Below are 20,277 nucleotides of genomic sequence, written 5' to 3' on the forward strand. Positions count from 1 at the left end.
CTCTAGAGACCTCTGTGCGAGAAGTCTGGTGCAGCGAAGGTTCTTTCCACGAGGAGAGAGCGTTAGATTCGAACTGTCCAACCCACGTTTCTCATTTTATCTCTTTTTCAACCGGCTCACCGGGTTTTCCTGCATTCCCCAAGCGACGATTCCAAAGGACTCCGGGTAACCGCGCACTCGAGATGTAGCTTTGACTCTTGCATCCAGGCTCCGGGTTTTCCCTGCGCTCACCGGCTCCACACTCCACACCAGCACTGAGTCCAGATCCGAGGTCCCGAGAATCCAGTGTCCTGGTCTTCTAGGTAGCCCTGGTTGTCCCGGATCGCGGCGGCGGCGGCGGCGGCGGTGGCGGCGGCGGCGGCGGCGGCGGCGGCTGAGGGACCCGCGGCCCCGGACAAGGCGGCACCGGCCGGGCGGGGCGGAGCGGCGCGGGGAAGGGGGGCGGAGAGCCGGAGCCGGGGTGGGGTGGGGGGGGAGGGGCCGTCGGAACGGATGGCGGCCTGGGACCCCTAACAGCGGCGGCTTCTACGGCCCGGGGCCCCCGGGCGGGCGGAGGTGGCGGCTCCCGGGACCGGCCGCGCGGTGAGTGCGAAGCTTTGTGTGGAGCCGGGGCTGCGGGAGGAGGGGGAGCGGCGGCGCCGCGGAAGCCGGGGGCGGGGGGGGGCTGAGGGGAGCGGAGGGGGGGGGGCCGGGGCAGCGGCGCCTGACGGAGGAAGTGGGGGTTGGGGGGGCCGGGGCGGAGCGAGGGGGAGGTGTGTATGGGGGGAGGGGGTCGTTGGGTGGGTGGGGGAGGGGGCGTCGGGGGAGCAGGGTGAAGTTCAAAGCGTGGCCGGGGCGGGTTGAAGGCTCAGGGTAAGGGGGGGGGTGGGTGCCCGGGAGCGGGGGGGGGAGAGAGGAATTGGGGAGGGGGGGGTCTGGCAAGGTTGATGGTTGGCGGGGGGGGGGGGGGGGGCGGGCAGGCCCAGAGAGTTTCTGAGGCGAGTCTGGATAGGTTGAGGGGCCCTGGGCGACTGGGGACCAGTCAGGGTTGGGGACGGGGGTGGTGGTGGGGTGGGGGGGTTCGGAGCGAAGGGTGGGAAGCAGGACGTGTGCGCGGCCCGGGGTGTGTGTGTGGGGGGGGTGGGGGCGGGAGGAGAGCAAGGTGGCTGGGAGCCTACAGTAAGTAGGTTGTGGGTGTGTGCCCCTTCCAGTCTGCAGGTCACATTTACTATATTGCCCTTGTCTTCAAGATGGAGGGATCCTGGGGTCTGGACTTTTAACTGCTCTCCTTGGAACCCCCACGCCCCCCCCCCCCCGCCCCTCCCCGGGAAGAGTCTGTGTGACCCTGTCCTGTTTGGAAACCCCACGCTGCCCTCTTTTTCCCTTTATGTGTAATTACGGTTGGATCATCTCTTGTGCTTTGCTCAGATTCTCCTTCCTCCCTCTGGGGTTGAGGAGGAGGAGACACATCTGACCAATTAATGTGTGTTTGTGAAACAGGCAGCAGCAAACAGTCATTTCAGCTTCTAGGAATTAGGCTCACACAGGGTGGAGAGATCAGAGCCCTTCAGGGGGAATATTTCTGAACAAATCACAGATGATTAAATTCTCTCAAGAAAAGCTTCCTAACCTAAATGAGAGGGAAAGATTGGGGAGAATGCCTGTCTGGTTTCCAGCCATGTGTCCAGAGCCCTAGGGGTTGGGGAGAGTCCCTAAAGCCCCCACAGGCCTCTCTTTGCTGTATTAGGCTTTGCTCTGCAGCCTTGAGTTAATTTCACCCCTGCTGCTTTGTCTGGGGGCGGGAGGGGAGTGCTGGTTTAGGCTGTTGTGTGGAGATGACTATTCTGCTGCCACACACAATAGTCGTGTCATTTTATCAGGAGTGCTACCCCAGGGCTGAGAACTGCTGCTGCAGAGATAAACCCGGTCTCTCTCACCCGCCTATTGTGTACACAGTGAAGGTCATAGGTTCAAGTCTTGTCTGAGAGCTTTGGATATGCTCCATCTCCCAGGCTCCTCAGTGTCATTTTCTTCCTTTTCCAGACTGGGGCTTGCCATTGGAGGAGGCCAGAAAGAAAGGCTCTTCTTTTTTGAGTGAGGAACAATGCAGAGCTCATTGGCACACACATTTTTTTTTTTTTTCCAGAAGAATAGGGGGTGCCAGCCATGTTGTGCCTGCCTCTTTGGTTAGCTTGTACTAAGTTGTGGAGGATTAGTGTCTGGGACAATCAACCCTGATGTTTTGTGTCAGATCTTTTAAGGAAGAAGACTGCAAATGGCGGGTTCTACACTTAAGCCATCATATTAAAAATTTTTTTAAAAATAGAAATGGAACATTTATGTCATGATTTTTTTTTTTTTGTTTATTGGCTTAAAAATACCGCTAAAACCCTGTGCAGACCTAAGATAGGGAGCCAAGGACTAAGTCTCTCTTTTTTTTTTAAATGGGGACTTCCTGGTCAATAATAATTGCACCACAAAAAAAGCCACCCAATTTGCTTACCCAGACAAGCTGTGGGAACAAACCAACTTTCCTTTTATAATTTAACTCTGATGAAAGGAGATGACTTGTTCATTGTGTTAGGGAGAAATTTGCCAAAAGGATAAACACTTAAAAAATCATTTAGGTCTTAGAGGTTCTTAATGAGAGAAGGAAGAAATACTATCTTTTATATGTTTCATAGAGTGCCCAAATAATATTTAGGTACTGTTTTTGTTTTTTAAAAAATCGTGTAGGACAGTGAAGTTTTCTCTAAAAAGATTAGAAATAAAACGCATTGTAAGAGGAGACTTGTATATAACACACCATACACCCAGTAGCCAACCAACCATTTTCCCTAGGGTATTGTTGAATAGGAACTTTAACCTTTGGTTTTGGTAAAGGTCTTTCAGTAGCAATGAGTCTGATGGGTGCCTCCTTCATTCATCTGTTTCACTGAGTTTCTTAAAATAATGGTTTGTCACATAGGTATTAAGCTTTTGATAAGAGAGAACAGATTGTATTTTTCAATAGTAGAACTGTCTTTAGGCTTACAAGAGGTGCTATCTTTGGACTATATCTGCCCTAGGTCTCTGAGTGAAGCCTTAGTTAAACTAAATCCAAAGCCTTTTGTTCTTGGGCTGTTGGCATTTATATCTGAGTACTGTCAGGTGACAGTAAAGACAGAAGCCTCAGATTAAATTTGCCCTGATTGGAGATGAGGGCTCAGAGATGAGCCCTTTCAACTAGGAATCTTCTGAGTCTTCTGATCATGACTTTATCTTTCAGAGATCATTTGAATTCCTCCTCTCCCCCCCACCCACCCCCAGTTTCTTGGTAGGAAATAATTCCTTGCAATAGGTCTAGAAAGCTGGACAGATTACTACTTATTTTGTGTGAAGATATAGTAGAAGCATAATTTTGGCTCCTGGTTGTAATTATGTTGCAATTAGCATATAGCAACTAAATGACTGGAACAGGATAATTTGTTGAGGGGTTTACTGATTGCTCTGTCATGGAGAAGTGCCACTCATTATTATATGACTCCCAACACTACTGCCGAAGCATGTAGACTAGGAACAGGAATATTTGTTCTCCACAAGAGTTCTTACTCTGCCTCCCCTCTCTAGTTCTTCTCTGCCAGGTACTTTAGTACTTCTGCCTCTTTGACCTGCTCCAAAGGCAGCTAACTAATTGTTATTCCCATTGTGGAAAATTATCCTGGAATGAAGTATTGCCAAGCAGGCAGCCTTCTGTTGTGTGGCAAGTTTTCTTTTCAGTAGCTTAATTTCCTCTTGTTTGATTTTCAAAAATCAGTTTCATTTTAAAAACAAAGTATGACAAAAATGCTCTAGGAAATACAAAATCAATGTATTAAATATGTCTTTACATTACCTCTCTGATAAAAGTTGGTTGTGACAGGCAAAAATGAAGATGAGTGATGCTGATTGGTAGGTTGTGGGTCCACTAAGTGTCAGTGAAGGACTCTTTACTAGAGAACAGGTAATTCACCAAAGCACCTGCCTAGCAAGGCATGTGGAATAGGCAGCAGCTGTGCAGCTGAAGAGGGATTATTGAGCAGGTGGTTGAAGAATCATATGCCACAGTGACAAGAAAATACTTGGTCCTCTGTGATTAGGTTCAGCTCATATGTGTGAAATTGCACTTTGTTTCACATTTCTTAATACTATTGTTGATATGTTAGTGAAATGATAATGGAATAAAGGAAAGAGATCCTCTGTCTGTTTTAGATTACAGAGCATCATGCCCTCTCTAGACATGGTCCTACATAGCCCTTTTGTATTTCTGGGAGTTCTGGCTTTATACGCTATGAATGGGAAGGAAATAATGGCAATTTGGTGTTTCTAGATCTTGTTTATTAGAAAGGAATGGGAAGCAGAAAATTCTTTGCATTCAGTGTGGTGAAACAGCTTCAGTCCACTGGATGGATACCCAAGCTGGTTTTGTGCAAAGGATGACTTTTTGTGTTAGTTCTACCCTGCCATGCCTTATTGAAGAAATTTGCATGTGTTTTTATTTTATGAACGTAATTCTTTACATGAAGTCTGCATCTTCCATTTGTTATTTTCATCGGTTTTAAGTTTTTCCCAGCATCTAACTTGTCCCTAAAATTTTAGCATTACGTGTTAGAACTAAATCATTACAGAGAGCCAAATCATGTCAAAAAATATTTCTACTAAATATTTGTGTGTGTGTATGTGTGTGTGTGTATGCATGTATACACACACCGTGCCTATCCTGGAGTTTGAAATTGGGCTGGGTGCTGTCACTGAGCTGCTTTAGCTCAGGGCTGGTGCTCTACCACTTTAGCCAGAGCTGTACTACTGACTTTTGGGGGGAAGGGGGGAAGGTAGTTAATTGGAAATAAATGAGAGTGACTTTCTTGCCCTGGTTGACTTCTAACTGTGATCGTCAGATCTCAGTCTCCTGAGTAGCTACAATTATAGGCATGAGCCACTAGCACCTGACCCTAAATATCTTTTAAAAAGGGGGCTGAGAAGATGGCTCAGTGGTAGAGTGCTTGCCTTGCATGCATGAAGCCTTAGGTTCGATTCCTCAGCACAACATAAGCAAAAAAACAAAAGAAGTCAGAAGTGGTGTTGTAGCTCAAGTGGTAGAGTGCTAGCCTTGAGCTAAATTGTTGAGGGACAGCACCCAGGCCCACAGTTCAGGCCCCACAACTGACCCCTCTCCCCCCCCCCCAAAAGTTGATGGCACATGCGTTGAATCTTAGCTACTCAGGAGGCTGAGATCTGAGGATCACAATTATAAGCCAGCCTGGGCAGGAAAGCAGGTGACCCTCATCTCCACTTAATCCCTGAAAAAGCCAAAAGCAGAGCTGTGGCTCAAGAGGTACAGTGCTAGCCTGAGCAAAGAAATTCAGGAACAGCACACGGGCTTCTGAGTTCAAGCCCCAGGACTGGTTCCCCCTCCTCCCTGCAAAAAAATCCTATAACTTGGAAGAATGCTTCTATTTTTGAGGCTTGCTGAAAATTCTGATTTTTCTTTAGCTTATCATCTTCTGTTAAGATGGTATTTCTTTCCATGTTCATACCATGTTAGTAGCCAATTGAGGTTTTTCTTTTGACCTCTCACATGCTTGCATGCTAGGCAGGTACTTGAGCCACAACCCCAACTTTTTTTTTTTGTTTTTAGCTATTTTTGAGGGATAAAGGCTTGAGGTTTTGCTTGGGCTATCCTGAATAACAAGCATACCCAGTTTATTGGCCAAGATAGGGTAATGATCTCTGCCTCCTAAGTAGCTAGGATTACAGGTGCAAACCACCTTGCCCAGGCCTTTTTATTATTTAACAAAAATTTTTTTTGTTTTTTTGTTGGTCGTGGAGTTTGAACTATGGGCCTGGGCACTGCCCCTGAGCTCTTCAGCTCTACAACTTAGGCCACAGCATCACTTCCGCCATTTTCTGTTTCTGTGGTGCTGAGGAATCAAACCCAGGGCCTCATGCATGCTAGGCAAGCACTCTACCACTGAGCCACCTTCCCAGCCCTTCTTTTTCCTTTTTTTAAAAAATTTAATTTAATTAATTAATTTATTTATTTTTGTCGGTTGTGGAGCCTGAACTCTGGGCCTGGGCACTGTCCCTCAGCTCTTCAGCTCAAGGTGAGTGCTCTACCACTTGAGCTACAGCGCCACTTCCGGTTTTCTGGTGGTTTATTGGAGATAAGAGTCTCACAGTCTCTCCTGCCCAGGCTGGCTTTGAACCGCGATCCTCAGATCTCAGCCTCCTGAGTAGCTAGGATTACAGGCGTGAGCCACCAGCGCCCGGCTGTCCCTCAGCTCTTCAGCTCAAGGCGAGCGCTCTACCACTTGAGCCAAAGCATCACTTCCAGCTTTTTCTGCTTATGTGGTGCTGAGGAATCGAACTCAGGGCCTCATGCATGCAAGGCAAGCACTCTACCACTGAGCCACGTTCCCAGCCCTCCTTTTCTTTTTTAAAGACAAAGTCTTACTATGTAATTCCAAGCTGGCCTTCAAATTATGATCCAGCCTTTGCTGGCATGTATCACCACATCTGGTCCTAAGCTTAAATTTATGAGCAAGTACCTTGCTATTTTTTTTCTCACTTTATTTGTACCTCTAATTTTCTGAATTAGGTCACTGGCTTCTCTTCCTCTCCCTATCTCTCTCTCTCCTTCCCTTCCTCTTCCTCCCCATCCCCTCCCCCTCCCTTTCTCTCCTCCCCCCCCTCTCCTCCTTCCCTCCCACCCCATATAATGGATTAATAGAATTCTCAGGAAGGCTAGCTGTTTGAAGAGAAATAAAGTTACATTAGTTGTTTTGAAGTTATATTCAGACAGAAGGAGAGACAAAACGACTCTGAGGCTAGGACCTTTGGACACTACATAGGCAAGGATATTTGTAAAGATCTGCTTAAATCTAGCTTGTAACCTGACTTGAAATGGTAACCTAGTAATAGTTAATACTTCAGCATTCACTTTTGAGAAAGAATAGAGACTTAATGACTTTATTCACATAAAGCTATTAGAGTTTGTTTTTTGTGTCCATAAACCATCCTTCTTCCCTAGTATTCTCAATAGTTTGCTTCCTTGTGCTCTTCCTCCTCCCCATCTCTCATCTTAGTTCTTTGCTCTGAAGACTTCTCTAGCAGCTTGGAAACACTCTTTAATTATTGTAGCTATCATAGTCTCAATCCAGCTCCTCTACCTCCCTCCCTTTCACCCCTTTCTGTCTTCCTTTCCCCCCTCCCTTTGCTCTAGCAGCAGGAGTTGAACTACAGTCGCATGAACACAGTCAGATCTATGAATGAGCTTTATATCTTGTCAAGGCAGAACTCCAGATCCAGCAGGGCTGATTTTTCATGGTTCTCTTGCTGTTTGTTCTTGGATCAGAGTCCCAGAAATAAGAGATGGCAAATACCTATTAGGTCATATGTAGCCCATCATTCAGGGGTAAAGCTAGGAAGTTTCTCTTGCGTGTGAGAATTTCTCCTACTTTCCCTTGCCTGGGAGAGCTGTTTGATGCCAGGCAAGCTTTTAAATGGCCTTCTTCTTCCCCCCCCCCCGCCCCCCCTTAACTGTGCTCTGTGGTCATTAATTAATGTCTAGCCAACTTCCTTCTTGGATTTTTATTCTTATTTCATTGTCAGAATTACTTGGCTTCCAGCAATATCTCTACTCCTGTAGCATCAGTCCTTTCTTGATTGTTGGCATTACAATTGTTGGTTCTTGTACAGTTAGTTATCTAGTCAGAAGTACCACTTTTCATACACTTATTACCTTAACTGTATTGTGGCCTCTCCTTAAAGAGGCACATTTGGTGGGCACATAGGGGACACATTTTGGCAGGTGATAATTTATAAACTGCCTCAAAAATATGTGCCAGGTTGTTTTTTGTTTTTGTTTATTGATCAGTCATGGGTCTTGAACTCATGGCCTGGATGCTGTTCCTGGGCTCTTTTGTTCAAGGCTAGCACTCTATCACTTTGAGCCACAGCTCTACTTCCAGTTTTCTGGTGGCTCATTGGAGATAAGGGTCTCACAGGCTGGGTGTGGGTGGCTCATACATGTAATCCTAGCTACTCAGGAGACTGAGATCTGAGGATGGAGGTTTGAAACCAGCCCAGACAGAAAGGTTCCTAGAGACTCTTACCTCCAATTAACGACTCAAAAACTGGAAGTGGCACTGTGGCTCAAGTAGTAGAACTCAGAGACAGAGGCTCAGGCCCTGTTTCGAGCCCCACAACCAAGAACAATAACAAAAGAGTCTCATGGATTTTCCTGTTTGGGCTGGTTTTGAACCATGACCTCAGATCTCAGACTCCTGAGTAGCTAGGACTACAGGTGTGAGCCACCAGTGCCTGGCAGGTTGTGTTTTTTTTGTTTTTTTTTTTTGGGTCCGGTCATAGGGCTTGAACTCTAGGCCTGGGCGCTGTCCCTCAGCTCTTCAGCTCAAGGCTAGCACTCTACCCCTTGAGCCACAGCGCCACTTCCGGCTTTTTTCTTTTTGCTTATGTGGTGCTGAGGAATCGAACCCAGGGCCTCAGGCATGCAAGGCAAGCACTCTACCACTGAGCCATCTTCCCAGCCCTGTTTTTGTTTTTTTTGGGTCCAGTCATGGATCTGAACTCTGGGCCTGGGCGCTGTCCCTCAGCTCTTCAGTTCAAGGCTAGCACTCTACCACTTGAGCCACAGCACCATTTCTGGCTTTTTTTTTCTGCTTATGTGTTGCTGAGGAATTGAACCCAGGGCCTCATGCATGCAAGGCAAGTAAGTGCTCTACCACTGAGCCACCTTCCCAGCCCTGTAGTTTTTTTTTTTTTTTTTTTTTTTTTTGGGTCCAGTTGTGGGGCCTGAACTCTGGGCCTGGGCACTGTCCCTCAGCTCTTCAGCTCAAGGCTAGCACTCTACCACTTGAGCCACAGCGCCACTTCCGGCTTTTTTCTTTTTGCTTATGTGGTGCTGAGGAATCGAACCCAGGGCCTCAAGCATGCAAGGCAAACGCTCTACCACTGAACCACCTTCCCAGCCCAGCCCTGTAGTTTTTTAAAATATAGTTTTATTGTTATTATTAAGATGTCGTTCAGAGGGGTTATCATTTCTTTTCTTTTTTTTGTGTCAGTTGTGGCTCTTGAACTCTGTGCCTGGGTGTTGTCCCTGAGCTCTTCAGCTCAAGGCTAGCACTCTACCATTTGAACCCCAGTGCCACTTCCAGCTTTTTCTGTTTATGTGGTACTGAGGAATCGAACCCAGGGCCTCATGAATGCAAGGCAAGCACTCTACCACTAAGCTACCTTCCCAGTGGAGGTATTGTCTGAACTAACGCTATGTATAAGTATAAAGAACAAACAATTGGGGGTCATAACATCTAGGTACTGGTCATTGCTATGCTTCTAGGTGTGTGACTTGTGAAAATTACTTCTCTTTTACTTTTTTCATCTGTATAATAAGCACATTGGGCAGGAAGACCTCCAAGGTTCTATTCACATGTAGAATTTCTAATAATGGAAATACTGTGTCAAAAATGTCATGCAGGGCGCCAGTGGCTCATGCCTGTAATCCTAGCTACTAAGGAGGCTGAGATTTTAGGATCACAGTTCAAAGGCAGCCTGGGCAGGGAAGACTGTGAGACTCTTATCTCTGATTAACCACCAGAAAACCGGAAGTGGTGCTGTGGCTCAGGTGGTAGAGTGCTAGCCTTGAGCTGAAGAGCTGAGGGACAGCCTCCAGGCCTAGAATTTAAGCTCCACGACCAATAGCAATAACAAAAAATGTAGTTTGAGTTCAGAAGGGCAAATGAATGCATCTTTTATTTCTTTGAGGTTTGACTTTTAACTTGTCATTGATATTTTGGAAAGTTGTACTTTTTATTAAGCTTCCTGTTTTGGCAGGTTTTTTTTTTTATTTGTTTTGTTTTTGTCCGTTGTAGGGCTTGAACTCTGGTCTGGGCACTGTCCCTCAACTCTTCAGCTCAAGGCCAGTGCTCTACCACTTGAGCCACAGCACCACTTCAGTTTTTCTGAGCGATTTATTGGAGATAAGAATCTCATGGACTTTCCTGCCTGGGCTGGCTTTGAACCGTGATCCTCAGATCTCAGCTTCTTGAGTAGCTAGGATTATAGGTGAGAGCCATCTCCACCCAGCACAAAGATCTTTTTCTAGTGTGATTAAGACATAGAAGTGGGAAACAAAACTGCAAACAAAACAAAGACAAAGGAACCTCAAACAAAGGCTTGCAGACAGGAAATCATATCTGGAAGAACTTAATACATAATCAGTAAGAGCTAACCAGTCCAGGTGCTGGTGGTTCATACCTATAATCCTAGCTACTCAGGAGACTGAGATATGAGGATCATGGTTGGAAGCCAACCTAGGCAGGAAAGTTCATACAACTCTGATTGCCAGTTGAGCTATGGCTCAAGTGGAAGAGTGCTCGCCTTGAGCAAAAGGCTCAGGGACAGAACATAGGCTCTGATTTCAAGCCCCCGGACTGATACACAAAAAAAGTAACTTCAGTCAGCGATCGAATAATTTCTTTTTCTTTTTTTTTTTTTTTTTTGTCGGTTGTGGGACTTGAACTCTGGGCTTGGGTGCTGTCCCTGCGCTCTTCATCTCAAGGCAAGCACTCTACTGCTTGAACTACAGTGCCATTTCCAGTTTTCTAGTGATTTATTGGAGATAAGAGTCTCACAGACTTTCCTGCCAGGGCTGGAAATCCTCAAATCTCAGCCTCCTGAGTAGCTAGGATTACAGGCGTGAGCCACCGGCACCTGACCGAATAATTTCTTGTATCCAAATATTATTGAGCTTAAATTGCAGAGGCTGGTTGGGTATTTGCAATCAATGAAAATCCTGCTTTGAATTCACTTGTTGATGCAAACAATGTTCTGTTCGGAAAAATTTATGGATTATTTTGGTTTTGATCCGGGGCTCAAATCCAGTGTCTCATGCATGCTGAAGAAGTACATATGTATCTCCAACCTGTAAACATTTGTTTTTATTTTTGTTGTTTATATGGGGTGTGTGTACATGTGCACACACACGCGTACACATGTGCACCAATACTGAGGCTTGAACTCAGGGCCTGGAGTTCTAGTCTACAATTCATGCTCTAAACTGCTGCTCTACCATTTGAGCAACACCTTCACTTCTGGAGATAAGAATCTTCTCTTTTATCTGTCCTACCTGGGCTGACTTTGAACTTCCATCCTCAGATCTCAATCTCTTAATTATCTAGGATTACAGGCATAAACTGTCAGTGCCTAGATGTTTTATGTGTTTTATTTTGGTGGCATTGGGGTTTGAACTCAGGTACTTGAGCTTGTTAGGCAAGTCTACCACTTGAACCAAGCTTTCTGCTCTTTTTGCTGTAGTTTCTTTTTAGATAAGGTCTTGTGTTTTTGCCTAAACTAGTTTCCTGCCCTTTGCCTCCCAAGTGTGATTACAGGCATAAAACACCATGCCTGGCCTCATCCAACAGTTTTGAGGGAATAAAACTACTGTATAACCAAGTTGTCAATTTTTCACATTAAGTTGTAGTAGTGTTTCCCGTTTCTTAGGTTTGGGGCTTTCAATCCAGTTTTTATTTTATTTTATTGGTATGTTGTGGGCCTTGAACTCAGAGCCTTTTACTCTGGTTTGGCTCTTTTGCTCAAGGCTGGTACATTTGAACCACACTTCTACTTCCATCAAACATTTGTTTGCCCAAACTAGCTTCAAACCTCCATCCACAGATCTCAGCCTCCTGAAGAACTAGGATTATAGGTATGAGCCATTGGCCTCTAATGTATTCTACATTTTTTTTTTTCCAGTCATGGGGCTTGAACTCTGGTCTGGGCACTGTTCCTGAGTTTCTTTTGCTCAAGACTAGCACTCCCACTTGAGCCACAGCACCACTTCTGGCTTTTTCTGTTTATGGGGTACTGAGGGATTGAACCCAGGGCTTCATACATGCTAGGCAAGCATTCTACTACTAAGCCACATTCCCAGCCTAATTTTTTAAATTTGCTGGTCCTGGGGCCTACATGCTATCCCTGAGCTTGAGCCACAGTGTCACTTCTGGCTTCTTCTGAGTAGATTATTACAAATAATGTTTTTGTTTTTATTTTATTTTTTGGTGGGAGTGGTCTAGGGCTTGAACTATGGGTCTGAGCACTGTCCTTGAGCTTCTTTTGCTTAAGACTAGCACTCTATCACTTGAGCCACAGCACCACTTCTGGCTTTTTCTGAGTAGTTTATTGGAGATAAGAGTGTTATGGACTTTTCTTGCCCAGGCTGGCTTTGAACCATGATCCTTAGATCTTAGCCTCCTGAGTTGTTAGGATAGCAGGCATGAGCAACCAGTGCTGGGCTTTTAATGTACTTTTGAATATTGGGAATACCATTCATTGTTTTTGTTTTTGCTTATTTGTTGCTGTTACTAGGGATTAAATTTAGTGCCCCATAGTTGCTAGGCAGATGCTCTACCACTCAGGCTTCACTTCTAGCCCCTTTTTGTGCTGAGTAGTTTCAAGTTAGGGTCTTGCTTTATACCTGGCTGTGGTCCTCTTACTTGTGCTTCTCTGCATTGCTCAGAAAGCAGGCATGTGCCACTATGTTTAGCCATTGTTTGAAATGGTTTCAGGACTCCATTTATGTGTGAACTAGCTTCAAACTTCAGTCTCCTAATTTTCACCTCCAAAAGTAGCTACCATTACAGTGTTGAGCTGCTGTGCCCATTCACTGTTTTTAAGTTTGCATTTATAGCATCCATTGATTTGGAATAGGAAAATCTAGAAGATAGAACTGTCATTGGTTTTGGCTCTTAAGAAGCCTTCAGAATGCTTTTCTTTATTACCATCTGTCTGTCACATATTACTAATTTTCAGGTAATCTAAACTTTGGGAATACTTATCTTGAATGTGAGATTTTTTATGAAGATTTGTATTGGAAATATTCTTTTTTTTTTTAGATAAGTTTTAAGTGTCATGTGGTACATAGGGGACTGGATTAGCAAGTGGCCAGAGTAGATCACACAGTCTTTGAAAATCAGACCATAGCCTGAAATCTAGATTCCACTATAAGACATGTTGTATACTGGTAACACATTGTGCACTTGTGCCTTGAGCCTTTTTTTTTTTTTTTTGGTGCCAGTGTTGGGGCTTGAATTCAGGGCCTGAGCACTGTCCTTAAGCTGCTTTTGCTCAAAGATAGTACTCTACCACTTGAACCATAGCTTGACATCTGGATTTTTAGTGGAGATAAGTTTAGTGAAGATGAGTCTTACAGAGTTTCCTGCCCAGGCTGGCTTTGAACCATGATCCTCAGATCTTAGCCTTTTGAGTAGCAAGAATTATAGGCGTGAGTCACTGGTGCCTGGCTGCCTCTTATGTTTTTAGAGTGTAGTATTTGTAGGTGAAAGCTTCAATGCCCGCTCTGTCTTCTGTACAGAATAGTATTTCTAGGTGTGATACTTTGAGTCTAAGTTGGTATGAACTTCACTTATGGGAGCTGATGAGGATATTCATAGCTATACCTTGTAAGCTTATAGATTCTGAAGGTTGGTATGGAACTCAGTATTTCTTTGTTTTCGAACTGATGCTTCTCGAGTAGAGTCAGTCCTAGGAATGGTTTAAGGAAAGGAACTCTAAGGAGAAATGGAATTGTGAAGTTAAAAAGTGACACTTAAATTTGCAAGGCATACAGGAAAGGAAGAAGTTTTTTTTTCTACTTAATATCTATTTTCATATGTACTTCCAGTTAGTAATTTCTGAAATTCCTACCCTTTTTTTTCTCTAAGCATTACTACTCTTGCTCAAAACTTTTGACTTCAATGTTTTATTTTTTTTTGTTTGTTGGTCATGGGGCTTGAACTCTAGGCCTAAGCGCTGTCCCTCAGCTCTTCAGCTCAAGGCTAGCGCTCTAGCACTTGAGCCACAGTGCCACTTCCAGTTTTCTGGTGGTTTATTGGAGATAAAAGTTTCACGGACTTTCCTGCCCGGACTGGCTTTGAACGGAAATCCCCAGATCTCAGCCTCCTGAGTAGCTAGGATTACAGGTGTGAGCCACTGGTGCCTGGCTTGACTTCAATATTGTTTTTTCTTCCTTGCCATCTGATCTGATCATACACTAAATTAGCTATCTTGCCATTTACCTGCCTGTTTCAACTGTGCTATTTCAAGCCTTTGTACTGTGTCTAGTACTGTAATTATTTCATGGTTATGCTCTTTATTTCATACTACATGCTCCTGCTATAATTTAGTTTTATTCACTTACCTGATACTTATTATGTGCTTCATGTGCTATGCCAGATATGATCCTTGTTGTATTGGGACCTGTAGTCTAAAAGAGTCAACTAATGAATGTATGATTTCCAACTAAAGTGCTCTGAAAGAAAAAAAAAACAAATCTGTCTCTAGATGAGTATGTACCAAAGAAACCCACCTTAGACTTTAAAATTTATATATGTGTGTGTGTGTGTGTGTGTGTTTAAATGTGTGTGTGTGTATATATATATATATATATATATATATATATATATATATATATATATATATATATATATACACACACATGTTTTTTTTTTTTTTCTTGAGGAGGTCTGGTACCAAGGCTTGAACTGAGGACCTCATGCTCTTGCTAAGCTTTCTTAGTCTTGCTTGTGCTGTATCACTGGAGCCAGATCTCTAGTCTTGTATTTTGCTGATTAGAGATGCAATTTTTTTTTTTTTTGCGCAGGTGGCTTTGAACTGTGGTCCCCCAGGTCTTGAGTAACTAGGATAAGAGGAGTGAACCACCAGTTCCATACTAAACAAGTGAACATTTCATTTCTTGCTGAAAAACCACTAGTATCTCCTGTGGCCTACATGGACCAGTTCAAAATTCTTCAAGTCCTGATCAAAGCTGGTCTTCATCAATCAAATTTAAAATATTTTTCACTCTATCTTTTTACAACCATCTTTTCAGCTTACCTCTTTGTTAGTTTTTTTTTCCCCCTATTGCAATGTATTTCAATGCTTCCAAGGCATTAAATCCCCAGATGCAATTCTTCCTTCAAACAAGCAAAAAACTTTACTGTGTTCTTTTTTTTTTTTGGTCCAGTCATGGGGATTGAACTCTGGGCCTGCCTGGGCGCTGTCCCTCAGCTCTTCAGCTCAAGGCTAGCACTCTACCACTTGAGCCACAACGCCACTTCCGTTTTTTTTGGTTTTTTTTTTTGCTTATGTGGTGCTAAGGAATCGAACCCAGGGCCTCATGCATGCAAGGCAAGCGCTCTACCACTGAGCCACCTTCCCAGCCCTTTACCATGTTCTTTTTTTTTTTTTTTGTCGGTCATGGGGCTTGAACTCTGGGCCTAGGTGCTGTCCCTCAGCTCTTCAGCTCAAGGCGAGCGCTCTACCACTTGAGCTACAGCGAGCGCTCTACCACTTGAGCTACAGCGCCGGTTTTCTAGTGGTTTATTGGAGATAGGAGTCTTTTCTGCCCGGGCTGGCTTTGAACCGCGATTCTCAGATCTCAGCCTCCTGAGTAGCTAGGATTACAGGCGTGAGCCACCGGCGCCTGGCCCTTTTACCATGTTCTTGAAGCTTTCTTTTTTTTTTTGGGTCTGGTTGTGGGGCCTGAACTCTGAGCCTGGGCGCTGTCCCTCGCTCTTCAGCTCAAGGCTAGCTCTCTACCACTTGAGCCACAGTGCCACTTCTGGCTTTTTCCTTTTTGCTTATGTGGTGCTGAGGAATCGAACCCAGGGCCTCATGCATGCAAGGCAAGCGCTCTACCACTGAGCCATCTTCCCAGCCCCATCTTGAAGTTTTTCTTGCTCTCACTTTTCCCCACTCACTATCTTCATAATTCATTTAACCTTCCTTTCTCTCCTTCTCCTTCTCTCTCTCCCTTTCTCTCCTCTCTTCCCCTTAAGATCTCTGTTATAAGCCAGGTGCTGGTGGCTCACACCTGTAATCCTAGCTACTCAGGAGACTGAGATCACAAGATCACAGTTCAAAGCCAGCCTTGGCAGGAAAGTCTGTGAGACTCATATCCATTTAGCCACCAGAAAACCAGAAGTGAAGCTGTGGTTCCATATGGTAGAGTGCTAGCCTTGAGCAAAAGAAGAGCTCAGAATCAGTCCCAGGCCCTGAGTCAAGCCCCAGAACTGACCACACACACACACACACACACACGCACGCACGCACGCACGCACACACACACACACACACTTTTTTTGTTGTTGTTGTTGATTGTGGAGCCTGAACTTGGCCTGAGCGCTGTCCCTGAGCCCTTCAGCTCAAGGCTAGTGCTCTACCACTTGAGCCACAGCACCACTTCTGGCTTTTTCTGCTTATGTGGTGCTGAGGAATCGAACCCAGGGCCTAAAGTATGCAAGGCAAGCACTCTACCACTGGGAACACAACACACACACAAAACTCAACATTTTTATCATATATTGTCTTAAATTTTAATTATTTGTGAATGTTTCCTCTTCTGTTATTCTAAACTCAGTAATCTTTATGCCAACTTTGGTTCATACATTTTTTTCCTTTTCTGGTACTAGGGCTTGAACTCTGGGTCTGGGCACTGTCTCTGAGCTTCTTTTGCTCAAGGCAAGCACTCTACCTTTTGAGCCACGGCTGGTTCACATGTTTTATCCCATACTAAATACTAGACAGATGTAAAAGCCTTAAGAAATCTTTGAGCCACAGCACCACTCCCAGTTTTCTGAGTGGTTTATTGGAGATAAGAGCCTGCCTGGAGTGGCTTTGAACTGTGATCCTCAGATCTCAGCCTCCTCAGTAGCTAGGATTACAGGCGTGAGCCACTAGCACTGGTAGCTTTTTCTGTTTATGTGATACTGAGGAATCGAACCTAGGGCTTCATACATGCTAAGCAAGCACTCTACCACTAAGCCACATTCCCAGCACTTACTTCTTTCCTTCTCTTTCTTCCTTCCCTTCCTTCCTTCCTTCCTTCCTTCCTTCCTTCCTTCCTTCCTTCCTTCCTTCCTTCCTTCCTTCCTTCCTTCCTTCCTTCCTTCCTTCCTTCCTTCCTTTCTTTCTTTCTTTCTTTCTTTCTTTCTTTCTTTCTTTCTTTCTTTCTTTCTTTCTCTTCTTTTTCTTTTTTTCGGTTGGTTGTGAGGCTTGAATCAGGGCCTGGGCACTGTCCTGAGCTTTTTTTTTTTTTTTTGTGCTCAAGTCTAACACTCACTTTGAGCCACAGTTCCACTTCAGTTTTCAGTTAACTAGAGATAGGAGCCTCATGGATTTTTCCTTCCTGTGCTGGCTTTGAACCATGATCCTCAGATCTCAGCCTCTTGAATAGCTAGGATTACAGGCATGAGCCACCAGCACCCGGTTAGCTTTTCTTATTTACTTCTGTCATTCCATAAAAATTTATTGGGATATCTATTATATGTGAGACTCTGTTCTGTTTCAGATGTATCGCTGAATAAAATAGATAAAACTAAAACCAACAACAACAACCCTCAATCTCATAGATTTTACATTTTAGAAGGAGATAGAAATAATAACTTTATAATATTAAGAGCTTGATAAGTGATGCAAGAGGAAAAACAGAGCAAGGTAAAAGGGCATTAATAGTGTGGAGGAGGGTAAGTATAGGAGATTGAGAGGGTTACAGCTTTCAATTAGATTGGCTAGTACCAGTGTGATACTGGGCAGTTAGGCACTCCCCCTGGAGTTTGTGGATGCTTTTCTGTCTAGCAGAGAGAAAGAAGCAGTGTCTGCAGTTGTTCCCAGTACAGCTGACACTGAGGGGAAATAGCTCCTCATTGTGTTCCTTTCTCCTGGCTACTTCTCTAGCTGGCATTCCTGGAAGTTAATCAGGGTGAAAATTGCAGTCAGTCATGTCTGGAAGCTTCCTGAGTAGCTGGGACTATAGGCACATGATCCTGCAGTGCAATCTCCATATTTCTATAAATAATAAGCATTATATTCTTCTTTTGCCTTCTCCTTACTGAATTCTCTTAATAAGTATATGTCACACCTTTTGATTAGATCAACACTTATTTATTATATTGACTAAATATTCTTTCTCAGCTATTTCATATACTATTATGTTTTGGGGGCAACTTGTCTCCCTTAGATTTTTTTTTTTTTTTTTTGGTCAGTCATAGGGCTTGAACCCGTGATCTGGATGCTATCCCTGAGCTTTTTTGCTCAAGGATAGTGGCTCTACCACTTTGAGCTCAGCTCCACTTCTGGTTTTCTGGTGGTTAATTGGAGGTGAGTGTCCTGGTTTCCCCTGCCCAAGCTGGCTTTGAGCTGTAATCCTCAGATCTCAGCCTCCTGAGTAAGTGGGATTATAGGCTTGACCCACCAGCGCACAGCTTCCTGTTATTTTTCTAACACTAACCTTCGAAGATGGTGCCATAGTTCCTTTTACATAAATTGCTGCTTTATGATGCCTCAGTTGTTGCTTAATGGTAGAGCCCAGAGCTCCATCTTTTTTGTTTTTTGTTTTTTGTTTTTTGCCAGTTCTGGAGTCTGAATCAGGGTCTGGGCATTGTCCCTGAGGTTTTTGTTTGTTTGTTTGTTTTGTTTTTATTTGTGGTGGGGCTGGTACTCTGGGCCTGGGGGCCTGTCTTCAGCTCAAGGTGAGCACTCTACCACTTGATCCACAGTGCCACTTCCAGTTTTCTGGTGGCTTATTGGAGATAAGAGTCTCACAACTTGCTTGTCTGACTGGCTTTGAACATGATCCTCAGATCTCAGCCTTCTGAGTGGCTAGGATTACAGGTGTGAGCCACTGGCACCCGCCATCCCTGAGCTTCTTTTACTCAAGGCTAGCATTCTACCACTTGAGCCACTAAGTACAATGAATATTAATCACTGTCACCCCTCTCATCATTCTCCTCCATCTGTCCCAAATCTATCCCAACTTACCTGTGTACATTTCACATGTGTATACTGAATATTGTGGTTCTTCATTCACCCTTCCTGTATTTCTTGCACAATTCTTATGTATATCTTGGGTTTTGTGTGTGTGTGTGTGTGTGTGTGTGTATCAGCCATAAAAAAGCACAATCCATTTCCAGATACAACACATTTCTAACAATGCAAGATTCTCCCACATGTCAGTCAATATCCCCTTCAGACACAATTACTTTTTTTTTTTTTTTTGTCAGTCTTCAGGTTTGAACTCAGGGCCTGGCCTCTGTCTCTGCTCTTTTGTACAGCGCCACTTCTGGTTTTCTGGTGGTTAATTGGAGATATGAGTCTCATGGACTTTCCTGCCCTGGTTGGCTTTGAACCTCAATCCTTAGATCTTAGCCTCCTGAATAGATAGGATTAAAAGGTGAGCCACCAACACCCAGTAAGATATAACCCCCTTTTAGGTTAAGAAACATCTGTTGCTTCCTAAGAGTTGGGTAGATTTAGAATACCTGATTTGTGGACTAATCCTGCGCTGGAAGTGTATAGGTGAGAATGAAAGCAAAGATAGTACTGGAGCAGTTACTTTTTAAGGAATGTGAAATGTGCCTAAACTTCCTCTAGACTTTGCTATATTGTTTTGAGACAGGGTCTTAAACCTGTCTTGAGGTTGTCTTGGAACTCACTGTGTAGCCCAAGCTGACATCTAACTGATTCTTCTGCTGGTACTCAGATTACCTAGGTAATGTGCATGGTATGTGCTAACCTCCCCCCCCCCACCTCTGTGTGTGTGTGTGTGTGTGTGTGTGTGTGTGTGTGTGTGTGTGTGTGTGTGTTGGTGAGGATCAAATCCAGAGTTTCATGCTTCACCAATGCTAGGCAAGTACTCTACCACTGAGCTGTAGTCTCAGCCTTCCTTTTTTTTTTTTCTTTTTTAAGTTGGTCCTGGAGCTTGAACTCTGGGCCTGGGCGCTGTCCCTCAGCTCTTCAGCTCAAGGCTAGCACTCTAGCCCTTGAGCCACAGTGCTCACTTATGGCTTTTTCTGCTCATGTGGTGCTGAGGAATTGAACCCAGGGCCTCATGCATGCGAGGCAAGCACTCTACCACTGAGCCACTTTCCCAGCCACTTTTTTTGTGGGTGTGTGCCAGTCCTGGGGCTTGAAATTGGGACCTTGGCTATGCCAGAGCTTTTGTGTTCAATGTTAGTGTTCTACCACTTGAACCACAGCTTCATATTTTGGCTTTTTGGTGGTTAGAGATCAGAATCTCAGGGAGTTTCCAGGCTAGCTGCAAACTGTAATTCTCAGACCTCAGCCTTCTGACTTCATAGGTTCACGAGTATGAACCACTGGCGTTCCAGGTCCCTTAGATTCTTAATGAATTCTGCATTCTTTATCTTACAGAAAAAAACCCAGTAGATTTCAGTATATTTGAAGACCTACAGGTAATTGAGAGAG

At 44.4% G+C, this 20,277-nt stretch overlaps 1 protein-coding gene across 2 annotated transcripts in view; it reads left to right on the plus strand.

Moving 5' to 3' along the window:
* Positions 1–488: 488 nt before the first annotated feature.
* Znf609 (zinc finger protein 609) overlaps positions 489–20,277 on the plus strand; it is a 155,390-nt gene continuing 135,601 nt past the window's right edge. For both annotated transcript variants that reach the window (XM_042687746.1, XM_042687747.1), the window contains exon 1: positions 489–582. The gene's annotated coding sequence lies outside the window, so the exon portion shown is untranslated. The remainder of the gene's footprint in view (positions 583–20,277) is intronic.

Source organism: Dipodomys spectabilis, unplaced genomic scaffold (genome assembly GCF_019054845.1).
Source record: "Dipodomys spectabilis isolate Male_0828 unplaced genomic scaffold, ASM1905484v1 ptg000108l, whole genome shotgun sequence".
NCBI lineage: Eukaryota > Metazoa > Chordata > Mammalia > Rodentia > Heteromyidae > Dipodomys > Dipodomys spectabilis.